This window comes from Salvelinus alpinus, chromosome 8, assembly GCF_045679555.1.
Source record: "Salvelinus alpinus chromosome 8, SLU_Salpinus.1, whole genome shotgun sequence".
NCBI classification, from domain to species: Eukaryota; Metazoa; Chordata; class Actinopteri; order Salmoniformes; family Salmonidae; genus Salvelinus; species Salvelinus alpinus.
In genome coordinates, this window is record NC_092093.1 from 23,738,152 (window position 1) to 23,753,120 (window position 14,969).

Genomic DNA, 14,969 nt, shown 5'->3' on the forward strand with positions numbered 1-14,969 from the left:
GTCTCTCTATGGTGCTCGGACTCATAACTACTCGGGCTGTGTATGTTGACAACCATAGCAGTGATGGCCAATCGTTCAATATTCATTAGTGTTGATCTAGTCAGTGCCTGGTTTGGTGAGTGGTCAGCATGCATTGAGTCACTCTGCGAGGAGTGAACGGTCTCTCTCAGTCTTAGTCTGTCTCTGTCTCTCTCTGTGGTCCTCTAAACAGGACCCAGTATCTCTGTGCCAACATGGGATGAATGGGGCACTGTGGAGTCAGTGTGCCACACACACACATAAACTCCGGGCAGACGCACACACACACACCCTGGGGAGGCAGAGAGAGGGGCTTCTTCTGAGAGGGCTTTCCAAAACAACAGTCAGGATGAAAACAACAAACTAGTCCACACTGTGGAAAAACACAAACCTGAAGTGAATCCCACCATCACCCATCGGTAATGCATTACACATTAACAACAGAAGATTCAAATATATTCTAGACAGACAGAGGCCCCGTGTCAAAAATCCAGATTGTTCAGCTTTATTTTCCTCCACTCACTCCTCCTCCTCCCATAGAATAGTTCTTAGTAACTCCAGCTATGTCCAGACTGTGACATATGGTTAGAGGTGGCTGAGATTCCCTATGGAGGCGCTCTCTCACTCTCTGGGCAGAGAGCAGACACGTGTCTCCACACATTCCTCCCTCAGAGAGAGAAGCATAGTCTTATTACAGACTAGCTACAGTACTGCCTAATCCCCAGAAACATGGCACAACCATGTCCAAGAGGGTGACAGACCCAGATACTAGAGTTGGAGTCAGTGTATCTGTCCATGTAGAATGCCTGATTACAACTCAGCCAGATATTTAGTGACAGTTCATTACCTTTCTGGGTCTATAAAACAAGCTGTCCATGTCTGTGTAAACATCTTAGTCACAACTCCAGTTTGTGTAAAGAAGTTTGTGTATTAAATGTACAGATGTTCAGCAGGCTGTCTGTGTTAAATGGCTAGAATACTGTATAGGCAGGCATGGATTCCATCTCATCTGTCAGCACTGTTTGTCTGTAATACTTCAACTGTCCAAGCTCCAGACCCATAGGTAAAGCTAATGTCCTATGCTGTAGTTTAACATTACAATGTGCTTTATTGTGGTGTTGTTACAGTGTTGTTACAGTTTTGTTACAGTGTTACAGTGCTGTTACAGTGTTGTTACAGTGCTGTTACAGTGCTGTTTCAGTGTTGTTGCAGTGCTGTTGCAGTGCTGTTGCAGTGCTGTTGCAGTGCTGTTATAGTGCTGTTACAGTGCTGTCACAGTGCTGTTTCAGTGCTGTTTCAGTGCTGTTATAGTGCTGTTATAGTGCTGTTAGTGTTGTTAGTGTTGTTACAGTGCTGTTACAGTGCTGTTGCAGTGCTGTTGCAGTGCTGTTGCAGTGCTGTTACAGTGCTGTTACAGTGCTGTTGCAGTGCTGTTGCAGTGCTGTTACAGTGCTGTTACAGTGCTGTTGCAGTGCTGTTGTAGTGCTGTTACAGTGCTGTTATAGTACTGTTACAGTGCTGTTGGAGTACTGTTGCAGTGCTGTTGCAGTGCGTTTACAGTGTTGTTATAGTGCTGTTAGTGTTGTTGCAGTGCTGTTGCAGTGCTGTTGCAGTGCTGTTATAGTGCTGTTACAGTGCTGTTGCAGTGCTGTTACAGTGTTGTTGCAGTGCTGTTTCAGTGTTGTTGCAGTGCTGTTGCAGTGCTGTTGCAGTGCTGTTGCAGTGCTGTTATAGTGCTGTTACAGTGCTGTCACAGTGCTGTTTCAGTGCTGTTTCAGTGCTGTTATAGTGCTGTTATAGTGCTGTTAGTGTTGTTACAGTGCTGTTACAGTGCTGTTGCAGTGCTGTTGCAGTGCTGTTGCAGTGCTGTTACAGTGCTGTTACAGTGCTGTTGCAGTGCTGTTGCAGTGCTGTTACAGTGCTGTTACAGTGCTGTTGCAGTGCTGTTGTAGTGCTGTTACAGTGCTGTTATAGTACTGTTACAGTGCTGTTGGAGTACTGTTGCAGTGCTGTTGCAGTGCGTTTACAGTGTTGTTATAGTGCTGTTAGTGTTGTTGCAGTGCTGTTGCAGTGCTGTTGCAGTGCTGTTATAGTGCTGTTACAGTGCTGTTGCAGTGCTGTTACAGTGTTGTTGCAGTGCTGTTTCAGTGCTGTTGCAGTGCTGTTAGTGTTGTTTCAGTGTTGTTTCAGTGCTGTTGCAGTGCTGTTACAGTGCTGTTGCAGTGCTGTTGCAGTGCTGTTTCAGTGCTGTTGCAGTGCTGTTACAGTGCTGTTGCAGTGCTGTTGTAGTGCTGTTACAGTGCTGTTATAGTACTGTTACAGTGCTGTTGCAGTGCTGTTTCAGTGCTGTTGCAGTGCGTTTACAGTGTTGTTATAGTGCTGTTAGTGTTGTTGCAGTGCTGTTGCAGTGCTGTTGCAGTGCTGTTATAGTGCTGTTGCAGTGCTGTTGCAGTGCTGTTACAGTGCTGTTACAGTGTTGTTACAGTGATGTTATAGTGCTGTTAGTGTTGTTTCAGTGCTGTTTCAGTGCTGTTTCAGTGCTGTTACAGTGCTGTTGCAGTGCTGTTGCAGTGCTGTTTCAGTGCTGTTGCAGTGCTGTTATAGTGCTGTTAGTGTTGTTTCAGTGCTGTTGCAGTGCTGTTGCAGTGCTGTTACAGTGCTGTTGCAGTGCTGTTTCAGTGCTGTTGCAGTGCTGTTACAGTGTTGTTGCAGTGCTGTTTCAGTGCTGTTGCAGTGCTGTTTCAGTGCTGTTGCAGTGCTGTTACAGTGCTGTTGCAGTGCTGTTGCAGTGCTGTTTCAGTGCTGTTGCAGTGCTGTTTCAGTGCTGTTGCAGTGCTGTTACAGTGTTGTTACAGTGCTGTTACAGTGTTGTTACAGTGCTGTTACAGTACTGTTACAGTGCTAGGTCTTTCCTTACTGCAGTGTTCCTCTCAGGGAGGCCAGTGTGTGTGTAGCATACCTGGGATTCCTCTCCTACCATGAGCTCATGCAGCCCCTCAATCAGCCTCTACACAGCTGGAAGCCTGACTAAGAGCCTGAATTGGAGCCTGACTGGGAGAATGACTGGGAGCTGGACTGGGGGCCCACTTCATAACGGACAGCTTGTATGCACATGAGACAATGACAAGATGACAAGGGATGGTAGGTAGTAGCCTAGTGTTTAGAGCGTTGGACCAGTAACTGAAAGGTTGCAAGATTGAATCCCAGAGCTAACAAGGTAAAAATCTGTCGTTCTGCAAGGCAGTTAACCCACTGTTCCTAGGCCGCCTAGTTAAATAAAGAAATTCTTCTTTAAAGAAATTGTTCTTTATTTAACTAGGCAAGTCAGTTAAGGTAAAAAAAAAAAAGATGGAAGTGATTGACTATATGTCTGTTTATTGTAAGTGATTGTGTATGCGAGAGTGAGTGTGCGTTTGTGTGTGTGTGGGAGTGAAGGAATGTGATAACAATAGTCCATATGGCAGTGTGAGGGGGGTACTGAGGGGGTATGGAGCCAGTGGACAGGGGTGATTTGTGAGGAGGTATTGACTGGGGAGGCTGGGGGCTTGGAGGGGGTAAAACATCTGTAGGTTTGGGAGACAGCCTTTATCTAACACAGGAGAAGACTTTACTCTTTGCTTTATCTGACCAACAACAACCCTGTGGTCTGTGTCTATTAGGCTAGCAGGCTAAACCACCCGTTGAAAATCTGAGTGTCCTAAAATGATTAGGGATGCAGCATATATCAGTGAACAAATCGTAAATTATTATGTGATTGGTCAACAAGCTCATTTGACACGTCACACGTCAAAGACCCAAACAGCGTTCCATAGAAATCCTGGTTGAGAATGAAACGACTGAACAAATAAACAACAAAACAGCACAGCAAGTAAGTGAAAGAAATAGGCTTTGATTATGTTTTACTGGTAATGGGGACATAAAAATGCCAACAAAATAACTTTTTGGTCAGTGTGGTGTGTGTGTAACCTTTATTTAACTAGGCAAGTCAGTTAAGAACAAATTCTTATTTACAATGACGGCCCGGACGACACTGGGCCAATTGTGCTTCGCCCTATGGGACTCCCAATCACGGCGGGATGTGATACAGCTTGGATTCGAACCAGGGACTGTAGTGACGCCTCTTGCACTGAGATGCAGTGCCTTAGACTGCTGCGTCAGCGTGTGTGTTAACTATTTAACTGTACTAGAATGCTTAAAAGGCCGCTAAAATTGTAAATATTGTTTATCGGTATCAGTAAGGAAAATATTGGATATTGGTATCGGCCAAAAATGTCATATCGGTGCATCACTAAACATTATGTTAATGTATGTGTGTGTATTGAATTAAAACAAAATGGAAGGAATAACAACAACAACGGTTTTATGGAGTTGAAAAAACCCATAATGCAATAGACCAAACCTTGTTTGGCTCCCACCCTGTGTATACAAGAGTGCACCACCCTGCCTTGAGTCAAGTTCAATAGTCATGTTCACAGTCAGAACAGGCTATAAAAGACAACACCCAAGGTGTAAGAGAGAGGAGAGGAAAGAGAGAAGAGTAGAGAGAAGAGGAGAGGAGCGAGAGGAGAGAGAGAGAGAAAGAGAGAGAGAGAGAGAGAAAGAGAGAGAGAGAGAGAGAGAGAGAGAGAGAGAGAGAGAGAGAGAGAGAGAGAGAGAGAGAGAGAGAGAGAGAGAGAGAGAGAGAGAGAGAGAGAGAGAGAGAGAGAGAGAGAGATAAGACTGTTCTTGCTCGCCTCACTGACCATTCCTAATTTCATGTTCAGCTGAACCTCTTCAGAACACAGTGCCAACACTTTAGTGGCAGGTCCAATCTCCTCACTTTACTTCAAGACTTTACGGAACAATGCTCTTACCAACGGCGTGGAGGGAAGGCTGTGAGGTTTTCCAGTAAAAAACTCTTGAGGCTGGAGTTTGTTATTCTAAACCACTAGTGGGAGGACTGACCTGACTGACAGGACTTGGCTCATGGTTTACTGTCTCTAAACTTACAGGGACTGTTTATATGAATAATTCTGCATTATTCTTTGAAATACATGTCTGACTAACAGCCATAGGTTTAGAGGTTTCAGTCCATGATTCCACATGAGAATATTCTCAATTTTCCATTGACAGAGAGAGGTATAGGAGAGAGTGTTCAGACTGGAATCTATCCCCATGGGTGAGTAACATATAAGGACATGAGGAAATGTAGGGGGTGACATGGGGTCCTGCTGACCTCTGCTCAGCTAATTAATTAACCATAGAATTCCTGTCATTCTCAATGTGACCACACTGGGAGGGTAGGGGGTGGTGGTGCAACAGTATTATCCATGGCATCTGGGAGGCATCTATGGGCCACTGCTGAACAGTAATGCATGGATATTCTCTACATGTCATAGGCATACCGTACAAACCAAAGCCTTAACGTTACAAGGTCATGCCCCATGATGACCCAGAAACACCTTCCTTATCAGGCAGATGTAGGTAGCTACTGTATGTAGTGATGTAACCATCTACTCAAATCGCCTATTTCAAAAACACACTCTGTAACTCAACAGCCAATTGACTTTGTATGATCTGAGAAAAATCTGCTCAAACGGAACTAAAAAGGCATGCAAACCATAACTCACTCAGTGCACTTCAATCCGATCTAAACAGCCATGCTGAAATATGAACTCTGTGCTCTCATTGTGCCGGAGCTGCACCCCTTTACTGTTAACTTCTTTGGAATGAAATCTAGGGGAATCTCCTGTGTTGCAATTCAACACTTCTCCTGGATGGATTCAAGGTCCTGATTTCCCAGAGCGCTCAATGGTAGTCTATGAGGACAAATACCTCATGAGCAAGCAAGCTGATCTTTCTGTGCTTTCTGAGGCAAAGAAAACAACAAAAGTAGCAAGAACGTACACTCAGCTGAAATAACTTCCCCTTTGTAAATAGCACACCAAGACCCTTCTGTCAGTTATTAAAACATTCCATAACCAGCATGCAGGGCTAAACTCAGTGCACTGACCTTTTAGGTCTTCTCGCATGCTAACAACTAACTGCCAAGTTAGCTACAGTACTAATCTCTACATTTATTTTCTTTTAATTGATGTTGAAATCCAATCAAATTGTATTTGTCACATGCACCTAATACAACAGGTGCAGACATTACCGTGAAATGATTACTTATGAGCCCTTTCCCAGCAATGCAGAGTTAAAAAGTAAAATATAAAGTAAAACATTTATGTAAATACTGACACAATAAAATAACAATAGTGAGGCTATATACAAGGAGTACAGGTACCGAGTCAATATGCAGGAGTACAGGGTAGTTGAAGTAATTGAGATAACATGTACATGTAGGTAGGGGTAAAAGTGAAAAAGGCAATCAGGAGAGATAATAAACAGAGTAGCAGCAGTGTATGTGTAGAGTGTGAAAGTGTGTCTGTGTGTGTGTGTGTGTGTGTGTGTGTGTGTGTGTGTGTGTGTGTGTGTGTGTGTGTGTGTGTGTGTGTGTGTGTGTGTGTGTGTGTGTGTGTGTGTGTGTGTGTGTGTGTGTGTGTGTGTGTGTGTGTGTGTGTGTGTGTGTGGGTGTGTGTGTGTGTGTGTGTGTGTGTGTGTGTGTGTGTGTGTGTGTGTGTGTGTGTGTGTGTGTCAATGTGTGAGTGTGTGTGGGTGTGTGTGTGTGTGTGTGTGTGTGTGTGTGTGTGTGTGTGTGTGTGTGTGTGTGTGTGTGTGTGTGTGTGTGTGTGTGTGTGTGTGTGTGTGTGTGTGTGTGTGTGTGTGTGTATTTGTGTGTTGGAGTGTGAGTGTGTGGGTGTGGGTGAGTGAGTGTGCTTTGGAGTGTGAGTGTAGAATGTGTCAGTCCAGTGAGTGTGCATAGAGCCAGTGCAACAATGTCAGTGCAGTATGTGTCAGTCCAGTGAGTGTGCATAGAGCCAGTGCAACAATGTCAGTGTAGTATGTGTCAGTCCAGTGAGTGTGCATAGAGCCAGTGCAACAATGTCAGTGTAGTATGTGCCAGTCCAGTGAGTGTGCATAGAGCCAGTGCAACAATGTCAGTGTAGTATGTGCCAGTCCAGTGAGTGTGCATAGAGTCAGTGCAACAATGTCAGTGTAGTATGTGCCAGTCCAGTGAGTGTGCATAGAGCCAGTGCAACAATGTCAGTGTAGTATGTGCCAGTCCAGTGAGTGTGCATAGAGTCAGTGCAACAATGTCAGTGCAAAAAAAGGGGGTCAATGCAAATAGTCCAGGTAACCATTGATTAACTGTTCAGCTGTCTTATGTCTTGGGTGTAAAGCTGTTCAGGAACATTTTGCTGTTTTGAAAATGTTTAGGGCCTTCATCTGACACCGCCTGGTATAAAGGTCCTGGATGGCAGGGAGCTCGGCCCCAGTGATGTACTGGGCCGTACGCACTACCCTCTGTAACGCCACACTGCCAGGTCTTTTGCCTCCTCCCTATAGGCTGTCTCGTTGTTGTCAGTGATCAGGCCTACCACCGTCGTGTCGTCTGCAAACTTAATGTTGCTTGGAGTCGTGAGCAGTGTTGGAGTCGTGCACAGCCACGCAGTTGTGGATGAACAGGGAGTAAAAGGAGGGGACTAAACACGCACCCCTTTTGTCCAGGTGGGAAAGAGCAGTGTGGCGTGCAATGGAGATTGCGTCATCTATGGATCTGTTGGAGCGGTATGCGAATTGCAGTGGGTCCAGGGTGTCTGGGATGATGGTGTTGATGTGAGCCATGACCAGCATTTCAAAGCATTCCACTGCTACAGATGTTGTCCACCTTCGCATGCAAGATAGTTTGGTGCTCTCTCTCTCTCTCTCTCTCTCTCTCTCTCTCTCTCTCTCCCTCTCTCAAAGCCAGTGCTTTCATTTGTCATGTCAGAAGACATTACAGAGGTCTCTAAACCATTCGCTCTAGCTAACGTGTTTGTTCTGCTCCCAGCTTTAGGTACACATTCCACACAGCGCTGCTTTTCATACTGAGGCCGGTTCCGTGCTTATTGAGTTATGCTGTTCTGTTCGCGCTGTGCACAAGGCTTTTGTCAGTGTCAGGACTAGCCTTGTGACTAGCTAGACATCCTCTAGGGGAGTGCATAGTGACAGATGACTATGGCCATCACGTATCTGATGCAACGCTAGAACGACGTTGATACGATCGGTTACACTTGTTACCAGTTCAGAACACTAGGGCGGCGGTTAAAGAAACTATCCCACTCACTCGTATCATTTTCATGATTCATTACAAGCAGGAGTAAGTGAATTAGCGCCTCGCTCATGTTTCCTCCTAAATCATAGAACACATTGACTCCAACCCCAAGAGACTGACCAGGCTGGCGGTGCCCAAACAACTTCTCCCTACAAAGGCAGCGGAGGGTAAGCGATCCCTCACTCCACTCCTCCCTCGCTCCACTCCTCCCTCCAGGCTTTAGCTGCTCATACCCCTGTCCCACCCCTACACCAGCATCCCAGCCCAGGCTGTAGGAAGGCCCGGGCAGTTGATGCCCACCCCCCTCCAGAGGAGCTTCCTGAGGATATCCTCCACAGCACTGAGAGAAACACCTGCCAGCCCTGCCTGGCCCCTGACTGGGAGGGGGAGATCTGAGCTGAGCTGGCCATCCTAGGCTCAAATGTGGCAAACCTAGGTTGGACCAGGGTTGATGTGGCTTTACTAAGGCTGGGCTAGGACAGAGGGGTGCTGAGACAGAGGCAGACAGCTCAGCAACTACACAATGCTATATTGGAGGAGGAGACACTCTTTAAACAAATTGAGGTTTCTTTTAAGTTGACCATATGTTGTCACAGACACAGTTTCAAAATACATTTGGGCTGAATGGGCTCACTAATAAAACATATCAAAGGCTGGGTAGCAGGAAAGTATCAACAAGCCCTTGAGATGGGAGACAGAACCCACTCATACTGTACGGATGTCTGAACATTTGTACATATACTATTTCCTCAAATCTAACAAAATGTCTTCCTGATACTAAACTTTGAGGCAGACATCCATGCAGACTGGGATGAGAGAGCCCTTTGAGAATACCTGATAGGGAATACAGAGGAGGACTGTCAGCTGTCCAGATATGTGATCAAATTAGAGTACATGTCAAACTCATTCCACGGAGGGCCGAGTGTCTGCGCGTTTTCGTACTTGATTGATGAGGTCACTAATTAGTAAGGAACTCCCCTCACCTTGTCTAGGTCTTTATTGGAAAAAAAGCAGCAGACACTAGGCCCTCCATGGAATGAGTTTGACACCCCTGAATTAGAAGCTGACGCAGAATAGAGCAAAATCACTGTTTGAACTAACTGCTCAGACACCGTTTGCAGAGGGAGGTACTAACGGTGTGTACTGTGTTTATGCTGTTGAGGACTGGTACTTCCAAATATCCACCCATACACACCTGCATCCATACACACCTGCATCCATACACACCTGCATCCATACACACCTGCATCCATACACACCTGCATCCATACACACCTGTATCCATACACACCTGCATCCATACACACCTACATCCATACACACCTGCATCCATACACACCTGCATCCATACACACCTGCATCCATACACACCTACATCCATACACACCTGCATCCATACACACCTACATCCATACACACCTGCATCCATACACACCTGCATCCATACACACCTGCATCCATACACACCTACATCCATACACACCTACATCCATACACACCTGCATCCATACACACCTGCATCCATACACACCTACATCCATACACACCTGCACCCATACACACCTGCATCCATACACACCTGCATCCATACACACCTACATCCATACACACCTGCATCCATACACACCTGCATCCATACACACCTGCATCCATACACACCTGCATCCATACACACCTGCATCCATACACACCTGCATCCATACACACCTACATCCATACACACCTGCATCCATACACACCTGCATCCATACACACCTGCATCCATACACACTAACATTGTGGAAATGTTATACATGGCATGCTGCCTTTTAACATTATTTATGGTAAGCTAGATACAAGAATAATAACATGCACATCCTACAAAAAAATGTCAGATCCGATTTAAGGACTTGCTGAAACCTCATTTCTTCAAAGAACCAGAGTTGGGTCGGCTCCAGTCTACTAACCCTGTTCAAACAGCAGAGATGCTTATGTACCCATAATGCAACAGTGCTAGAAAAACTTTAAGGATGGTCAGCCAAACATGTTGAGAGTGTGAGTGGGCATATTACTTTTTAAATCCCTTAACAGCCCCAAATTGTTAATTGGCTTAGGTCTATGTTTACCCTGCTGTAACCACAAATAAATTACTGGTTCACAAAGGTATTCTCATTAAACACATTCCTAGCGGTGGTTTAACCTCAGGCAGAGGGGCTCCTAGCAATGTCACTACAGGCATGACAGAGGACCACAGACCTCCACGCTTGAGTTAACTATGATGAACGATGAATCACCTAGTCACTGCACGGCCATTAATAGGTTTACGATAAATTATAATTAAATTCATTCATTCTTGAACTGGAATTTCAATTCACTCCCTGGTAATTACCTTCTGTACACAGGACTCTCTGATGTAGTTAGAACTGTAGTGAGTAAAACAATCAACAGTAGAGTGGTGGACTACAGATGTTGGATCTTAATTTGATCAGCCTGTTGCAGGAGAACAGGAATTATAAAACTTGTAGTGCAGGGGTGTCAAACTCATTCCACGGAGGGCCGAGTGTCCGCAGGTTTATGTTTTTTTCCTTTCAAATAAAGGTCCTCCATCATCTGTAGTCACACAACCAAATTAGCCAGATTAGATGTATGTCAGAAAAAACTTGGTATGTAGACTTCACATTCATTGGTTACTGAGAAGCTGCACCCCAAATGGCTTTACTAATCTGTAACAGTAGTGTTCAGATGTTTCAATAGGCTCAGGCACAGGCTTACTCAAAAGGGCATTCTCATGTAGGGCCCCAGAGACAAAGGCCATAGAAAAGCATTACGTACTGACAACAAACTAAATATTGCACTGCCATTTTGTTGCCAAAAATATTGGGAATCCATTGTGCTGATGCCTTTGAATTGTAAAGGTTTCATAAACACTGGGGATTGAACAATGACCATATTGTTGGCCCTGTGATTACTTCTACAGAAATACTGACTGAAACAGCACAGATATAAGGTGGAGTTTTGGCAGCTGTGCTACAGTATTCAAACCATTTCCAGTCACTTACAGCCTGTACTTCTAAAGGAAATTACATAACATGTGGTTTCTGGGATTTAGCACAGTCATTACTTTATATTTCAACAAGGCAAATAGAAATGTGATAAATAAACTAAAGGAAAAACAGTAACACACCCCTACCTACATGTACAAATTACCTTGACTAACCTGTACCCCCGCACATTAACTCAGTACCGGTACCCCTGTATATAGCCTCATTATTGTTATTTTATTGTGTAACTTTTTATAATTTTTTTACTTTAGTTTATTTGGTAAATATTTGCTTAACTCTTCTGGAACTACATTGTTAGTTAAGGGCTTGTTAGTAAGCATTTCACGGTAAGGTCTACACTTGTTGTATTCGGCGCATGTGACAAATAAAGTTTGATTTGATTTGAATAACAATAACGAGGCTATATACAAGGGGTACCGGTAATATGTACATGTAGGTAGGGGTAATATGTACATGTAGGTAGGGGTAATATGTACATGTAGGTAGGGGTAATATGTAAATGTAGGTAGGGCTAAAGTGACTATGCATAGATAATAATCCGAGAGTAGCAGCAGCGTGTGTGAAGAGTGTGAAGGAATTTGAATGTGTGTTTTATGTGTGTGTGTGTGTGTGTGTGTGTGTGTGTGTGTGTGTGTGTGTGTGTGTGTGTGTGTGTGTGTGTGTGTGTGTGTGTGTGTGTGTGTGTGTGTGTGTGTGTGTGTGTGTGTGTGTGAGTGTGTGTTGGAGTGTCAGTGTCAGTGTCAGTGTAGTACGTGTGGGTGTGTGGTTAGAGTCCAGTACGGCTGTCCCCGACAAAAAATATATATTGATCGACATAGAGTCTGCTGTGTTAGCTGTGCTAACATAATTGCAAAAGGGTTTTCTAATGATCAATTAGCCTTTTAAAATGATAAACTTGGATTAGCTAAAACAAAGTGCCATTGGAAATCAGGAGTGATGGTTGCTGATAACGGGCCTCTGCACGCCTCTGTAGAAAATTCCATTAAAAATCAGCCGTTTCCAGCTACAATAGTCATTTACAAAATAAACAATGTCTACACTGTATTTCTGATCAATTTGATGTTATTTCAATTTACAAAAAAGTTTATTTTCTTTCAAAAACAAGGACATTTCTAAGTGACCCCAAACTTTTGAACGGTAGTGTATATTTGCCACTCCTCAACTAAAAAAATGTTGGTCGACCAACAGCCTATTGACCAAACAATCGACCAGTCGACTAAATGAGGAAAGCCCTAGAGTCCAGAGAGTGTATATCAAGCACTTGCAAAAGAGTACTGCGGTACTGCTTGCCGTGTGGTAGCAGAAAGAACAGTCTATGACTTGGGTGGCTGGATTCATAGACAGTTTTTAGGGCCTTCCTCTGACACTGCATATTATAGAGGTCCTGGATGGCATAAAGCTTGGCCCCATTGATGTACTGGGCCGTACGCACTACCCTCTGTAGCACCTTGCGGTCAGATGCTGAGCAGTTACCATACCAAGTGGTGATGAAACCAGTCAGGATGCTCTCGATGGTGCAGCTGTAAAACTTTTTGAGGATCTGAGGACCCATGTCAAATCTTTTCAGGCTCCTGAGGGGGAATAGGCATAGCCGTTCCCTCCTCACGACTGTGTTGGTGTGTTTGGACCATGATAGGTCCTTAGTAAAGTGTACACCAAGGAACTTGAAGCTCTCAACCTTCTCCACTATAACCCAGTCAATGTGAATGGGGGTGTGCTCGGTCCTCTTTTTCCTGTAGTCCACGATCAGCTCCTTTGTCTTGCTCACGTTGAGGGAGAGGTTGTTGTCCTGGCACCACACTGCAAGGTCTCTGACCTGCTCCCTATAGGCTGTCTCATCGTCGTCGGTGATCAGGCCTACCACCGCTGTGACGTTGGCAATCTTAATGATGGTGTTGTAGTCGTGCGCAACCACACAGTCGTGGGCGAACAGGCAGTACAGAAGGGGACTAAGCACACACCTCTGAGGGGCCCGCATGTTGACGGTCAGAGTGGCGGATGTGTTGTTGCCTACCCTCACCACCTGGGGGCGGCCGTTAGGAAGTCCAGGATCCAGTTACAGAGGGAGGTGTTCAGTCTCAGGTTCCTTTGCTTAGTGATGAGCTTGGAGGGCACTATGGTGTTGAATGCAGAGCTGTTTTCAATGAGCAGCATTCTCACGTAGGTGCTCCTTTTGTCCAGGTGGGAAAGGGCAGTGTGGAGTGCAATAGAGATTGCTTCGTCTGTGGATCTGTTGGGGTGGTATGCGAATTGGAGTGGGTCTAGGGTTTCTGGGATGATGGTGTTGATGTGAGCCACGACCAGCCTTTTAAAGCACTCCATAGCTACAGATGTGAGTGCCACGGGGCAGGAGTATAGCACGGTGTTGCGATTTATACCCATAAGCCCAAGCCTAGTGGAAGAAAATGGTCTCTTCCATTAACACTTTGGTACAAATTCTGTTTAACTGACTCAAAAACCTGAGTAGTGACCACATGGCAATGTGAGGGACATTAAATCAGAATCATGTCTCTCTCCTGTGACATCATAATGATATTACTGGTGATAAAAGATCCTTCAAAAGACCAAAAGCTCCAGTCTCAGGTACCTGTGATGGAGGAGGATGTGTGAAAGGCTTGCTGTCACCTATGAAGGAGGTGTCACACTTGTCTAGTGTGTGTGTCTGTGTTCCAGCAGAGGAAAGACATCAAAGATGAGAGCACTGATAGACATTTGCATCCAGTGTAATAAATCTGGTTAAATTGCCTGGCTGGAGTCCCAGGTCTCCCACCCAGAGTCAAAGGCTAGGACACTCATCTCCGTTTCTCACACACACACGGGCCCGCACGCACACACACACAAGCACACACCTCTGTCTCTGTCCTCAGTGTTAGGCCCATTCACATTCCATTCATCTACTGAACCAGTCCAGACCAAATGAACACATTGATCTTCAAATGACCCACCATTCACATGGGAAAAGAGCACAACACATGAACTCTATGGATCACTGAGATCAGATGGCCCACACACACATCTGTACAATCAAGATGACCATGTCACCCTGGCCCCTAACAAAGAACAAGAGGCAAAGGTGATTATGTTGATCAGTGTAACCTTTTCCATATCTTAATTGCAAGATTTGCCATGCACTTTGGGAAGATGTGGATTGGTATAGGCCTATGTGGATTGAGGACTGACAAGATTGCATTTTGACATACAACATTGAAAGCCTCCCTGGGGATGCCTCCCTGAGGACCCATAGGCCTTGGCTACAACTCCAATTGCTGGATATCAAAGTGATATTGTTGTCAAACCAGTGCCAATTATGTTCAAGGTTCTTGAAGGTGTGCACTGATAAGGGACTAACAAGCAAAACTTAAAGGTTGGGGGAAAAATGACAGGGAGAACAAAATGTAGCCACACATTGACACAACATCACATATCAGGACTGACAATATTTCAATCAATGCAATTTGCAACAATTTTTCCATCATAACCTTTCCAAAGTAACATTCCAACACAGCAACAAAACACAACAACAAGTGCTTTGGCATGGGGCCCTCATAGAACACACAGGAGCTCAACTCTCCTAAAACAACACGAACAGTTACAATGTTGTAACAATGTAACAACACAACAATGAAGTTTAATCAACGAATTGTAATGGAGGCTATTTGTTACCTCTGCCTGAAACAACAGACAAGCACAATTCCATCTTCGCAGCTCAAGTGCACCAGACTTGGAAGACT

The 14,969-nt window shown here is 44.9% G+C and overlaps 1 protein-coding gene across 6 annotated transcripts in view; it reads right to left on the minus strand.

Moving 5' to 3' along the window:
• LOC139582752 (SAM and SH3 domain-containing protein 1-like) overlaps window positions 1-14,969 on the minus strand; it is a 317,846-nt gene that overhangs the window by 90,815 nt on the left and 212,062 nt on the right. The window lies entirely within an intron of this gene.